Source organism: Chaetura pelagica, unplaced genomic scaffold, assembly GCF_000747805.2.
Source record: "Chaetura pelagica isolate M959 unplaced genomic scaffold, ChaPel_1.0 scaffold404, whole genome shotgun sequence".
In the NCBI taxonomy this organism is placed as follows: Eukaryota; Metazoa; Chordata; class Aves; order Apodiformes; family Apodidae; genus Chaetura; species Chaetura pelagica.
In genome coordinates this window covers 355,880-360,860 of record NW_009952975.1, presented here as the reverse complement: position 1 = coordinate 360,860, position 4,981 = coordinate 355,880, and positions in this window count along the sequence as shown.

Sequence of the window (4,981 nt, the reverse complement as noted above, 5' to 3'; positions counted from 1 at the left end):
ACTTTACAGTCTCCATGTACCAAGCAAGGTTTGCATGATGTTTTCTTTGGACTTCAAGAGCTGGATGTTGCTACGGGCTGCTGCCTGTTGGCTAGATTGGGCAATTGTACTTCCTCTGTTTTGGGAGTGTAGAGTGAGTATCATCCCACGAATCTGAAAGGATTCTTCCCCCTCTCATATCACTATTTGTCCTCTAAAACGTTATTTGGCATAATTTTTTTTGGTGCTAAATTCAGCTTTTCTTTGCAAAGATCAGCTGTTTACAGGAGCTTCCTTATAATGCTTTAATTTTCGGTTTTGCTCCTTTGAATGCTGCTTTCACTTCTTCCTGTAAACATTTTGATGTGTATGTGGTTGTTTTCCTTCAAATGTTGTGGGGAAGCAAATGCAGCAGCTGCTTCTGGTGCTTCAGAATTTGAAGTAGTCAGATTTCATGGGACACACATTTTTTTTTTTTCCAAAGAAAACTGGTGAGAGTGGAAAAAAAGTGGGAATAATTTGCCTCATCAGACGAGGCCGCCAGACAGAAACCGCTGTGCCCGGTGCCCCGGGCTTGCCTTTCAAGGGGCTACAAAAGTCTAGTTTGGGGAGTGTACAGTGGAAAGGAGCAGCTTTTTTTTTTCACTAGACCTTGGGCAACACTTGCAGGTGACTTACGTGGAGTGGGAGGTGAAGCTGTCCCTGCGCAGGGGCCCCGGGAGGTCGGAGCAGAGCACGTGCTGCGGCAGGGGCGCCAGCTCGGGGGGCTGCAGCTCTGCCGACAGTCGCTGGGCACGTTTCCAGATCTCATAGCAGACTTTGTCCAAGCTATCCTGGGGAGTGTTGTGGTGGATCCAGATGCACCTAGGAAAAGGCCCCAGTGGGAACGGGTCTTCAGGTGTTAATGCTGAAGCTGAAAACCTGTCCTTAGGAGAGAGCATCTTTCAGCCTCTTAGCAGCCACCAACGGTCTCTTTGGAAGAGGTGGTTTGTGTTGGTTCTGAAGAGCCCTGGCAACCATGGAACCCTGGGCTTGCCAGGAAGGGCAACAGCTGGAAACTTCCACTGAGCTGGCAGCAGCAGGAAGGGAAATGGCAGTGTCATGTCCTTGCAGGGAGCTGAGGGGGTTCTCTGGCATAAATGTCTAAAGAAACTCCAGTCTGCACCATTCAAATGTCCCTGCCTCCCTCTACCTGAGCTCCTTGTGTGTCTACAGAGGGCAAAGTCCCATGGACTGCACAGAGGACTGACCCTCCTTCTGGTTCTCTTCCCTTCACTTGCCCCCAGTCCCTCATCCTTCCATTGACATGAGATGAAGAGGCAAAGGCCATGGGTGAGGGAAGCAGTGCAGGCAGAAGGGGATCCAGATGCACCTAGGAAAAGGCCCCAGTGGGAACGGGTCTTCAGGTGTTAATGCTGAAGCTGAAAACCTGTCCTTAGGAGAGAGCATCTTTCAGCCTCTTAGCAGCCACCAACGGTCTCTTTGGAAGAGGTGGTTTGTGTTGGTTCTGAAGAGCCCTGGCAACCATGGAACCCTGGGCTTGCCAGGAAGGGCAACAGCTGGAAACTTCCACTGAGCTGGCAGCAGCAGGAAGGGAAATGGCAGTGTCATGTCCTTGCAGGGAGCTGAGGGGGTTCTCTGGCATAAATGTCTAAAGAAACTCCAGTCTGCACCATTCAACTGTCCCTGCCTCCCTCTTCCTGAGCTCCTTGTGTGTCTATAGGGGGCAAAGTCCCATGGAGTGCACAGGACTGACCCTCCCTCTGGTTCTCTTCCCTTCACTTGCCCCCAGTCCCTCATCCTTCCATTGACATGAGATGAAGAGGCAAAGGCCATGGGTGAGGGAAGCAGTGCAGGCAGAAGGGCTGTTCCTGCTTTAGCATTTACTCATGGTTTCCCACAGCCCAAAGAGAAGCAGCATCCTTGTCTTAGGCCTGTCTAGCAACACATTTCACCCCTGCTCAAGCAGTTTGTGCCCCTGAAACTCTTCACAGCCCATTCCAGATCCCTGCTGCACAGCAGGTCGCATGGAACTCTGCTTGACCAGGAGACAGGAGAAGGAGGGCTACAGAGTTTTGCTTAGTGTAATGTTTCTTCTCTACATTCTCTGTGGCATTTTGGGTGCTGGGCTGCAAAACTTGATCTAGATATGAAAATACACGGCAAAGTATTTATTAAATACAAAAGATAGGTGCACATCTTCAGATGCAACAGCTGTGAATTGAATTCTTTCTACTACATCATTACAGTGTACACTAAGATCTTGGCTCTGTACTTATCTCCTTTCAGATAATCCAGAACTGGACTCTCCTGTCATGTAAGTTAAATAGTGACTGCAGTTTCTTGCTAATAGACATACTATTCACAGCTGTATCTTTATCCAGGCACAACCATGAGTTCATGTTCTTTCCCCCCCACAGCGATAATACGTGGTTAAGAGAGAAGAAAGGAAATAAATTGTATGGCATTTAGGAAGTTCTTTTGGGCTTTTCCCCCCGTACCAAATTACTGTGTTACTCCAAGATGCAGGGGAATGTAATCGTGCTGTTTGATGCTTTCTTGCAGCTTCTCCTATCACCTGGATGGTTGTGTTTGTGAGGCAGGTGGTGCCTGTGGGCTCTGGGGCACGATGCGTGTGGGAGAGGGAGAGAAGGTCTCCGGGGAGGTGGCTTTCTGCCAGAACTAGAGGGAAAACCAGGTCTTGGCACTCTGTTGAGTAAACCTTTGATTTTTGTCTGCCTGTTTCCCTTCCTCCAGGAAGGTACCGGGAGGACCTGGTACCTGGGAACTGCTCCCGGTTCCAGGGCTTGCACTGGGGGTGTTGCAATCGCTGCTGGGTTTTTTTAATTATTTGGAGGGATCTCAAACCAGATGAGGCTTTTGGCAGGGAGGGTGAGGTGCTGTGTGAGAAATGGAACGTCAAGAAGTCAGCGGAACACCCGCAGAGCCGGGGCCTGGCGGGGCTCGTCCCCCGGCGGGTGCTGGGCACAGGAACTGGCTCCGTTCTGCCAGGTGGGCAGGGAACTGGGCCGGTAACCAGAACCTGCCAGCGCCTCCTCCTCAGGGCTGGGTGGTGGTCAGGAGAAGCTGGTGATTGCCCTGATGGTTTCTGTTCTGCTCAGCCGTCTGGTCCGTTCAGTGAATGAACACAGGGACTTGTTTGGAGGGAATTAGACCCTAAACCTGCTTGGGTTTTGAGAGGGAAAGTTGCGTGGGAGTAAAACCCTTGGTTTGCAAATATATATGATTGTATTAAGCAGGAAGAAAGTGGGGTGGTGTCTCCTCAATGGCTTGATTATGCCTGGCGATGGTTCCTGCTGCAGGGCTGTCCCGGCTCAGCCCCTGCCCTCTGTGCAGCAACCGGGTCCCAGCCCCGGGGGGGGCGATTTTGGGGTGGGGTGGGGGGGATTCTTGGAGGTGAAGAGCTGGATAAGGGCAAACCAATGTGTGGAGCTGGGCAGCATGGTACCCTGGTCTCGGTTCCTTTTTCTTTCTGGAGCCGTGCCTTTGAGCAAGAAGGTCCGTTTGAACAGGACACTGCAGTTCCAGCAGACATGAAGCGACTCTTTCATGCACCAGCCCTGGTTGCCTTGGCTCTTGGCATCGGCGCGCTGGAGGCAGTGGGAGGATTGAAATGCAGAGGGGACAGAGCGAGCAGTGAGAAAGAGGATTGATTGGAGGGTGGAGGGGGACAGATCTGCAAACCCTCGATAGAATTCGGGGTGTTTTTCAGCTGGCGAATAAGCTCATTGAAGGCAAGCGGAACGAGACCGAAGAAGGGGGTTTTGCAGCAAGAAACTGCAGCAAATGCCAAGCCCCGAGCCGGGGGGGGGAGGCGACTTGACCCACCCGCGGTCGCTGCCCCCTCGGGGGCCACCGGACCCGGGGTCACCCCTGGGGAGCGGGGGGCGGGCGGTGAGAGGGGAGGAAAGGCTGGAGAGGGGGGATCTGGGGCTGGTGAACACCCCCCTTCTCCGAGCGGTGCTTCTGGGAGAGGGGCTGCTCCTTGTCTGCCAGGCCTAAAGGGAAACAGAAGTAGGGTCTTGCTGGGAAGGGCGGGGGGGATCATCGAGGAGATATATATATATATATAGATAGATATATAGAAATGTATTTGCTTCGGTGTCACGTTCGAGTTATTCTTCTTGTCCGTAGATCTGAGCATCATTACTGAGATAATTAAGTTCCTGAATGTGCCTTTAACGGGCTGCGTTTTTATCCCCGTCTTGCAGGCAGCGCCAGGGACAAATGTGCAGGGAGATTTAAAGGGAAAAAAACCCCACAGTCCGAGGCTGGTGGGGAAGGAGCCCTGAGCCCTGTGCCAGCCCTGCGAGGGGCGTGCTGGGGGGGCACAGCCAGCACAGCCTTTCCCACCTCCAGAATTCCTTCTGATCCAGTCCCACCAGTGTCAGGGTGTTGCTCCAATGCTGCCAGGGCAGGTTGCAGACTGGGGGGGGGGATTCGGAGGGGGGCGGTGGCTCTTGTGTCATCTCTTGTGTTTGTAACAATTGAATCGCCAAAAAAAAAATGGTGTCAATATCATCAAGTTGTTTACAGAGGCAGGGAGAAGGGGTGGGGGTGCTCTGGGAGGAGCTGCATGGCTCTGGCAGGCGGCTCAGGAGCAGGGATGCTGTGTGAGCGCGGGGTGCTGGGCTCCCTGCAGCACGGGGGGCTCCGGGCATCGCTCCTGGGCAAGCAAACCTGTCGGGTGTGTTAAAAAGCAATGCAGCCCTAAAGCACAATTCGTGGTTTGTTGGTGCTGGTGGGAGGCTGGTGCTGGGCTGGGGAGGCAGAGCCGTTTGGTGGCTGCACAGCAGCCCCTCACTCAGCACAGCCCCCTGCCCTCCCCGCCCTCCCCAGCGTTTAGTGAAGAGGAGAGCAAAGCTAAGGGAATGATTAATCAAGTGGCTAATAAAAAAGTATAAATCCCTGGGGACTGTGTGCTGCTCATGCCGAGGAGCTGGCTCTGAGACAGCCACCGGGAGGGACAAGCCAGCCCTCC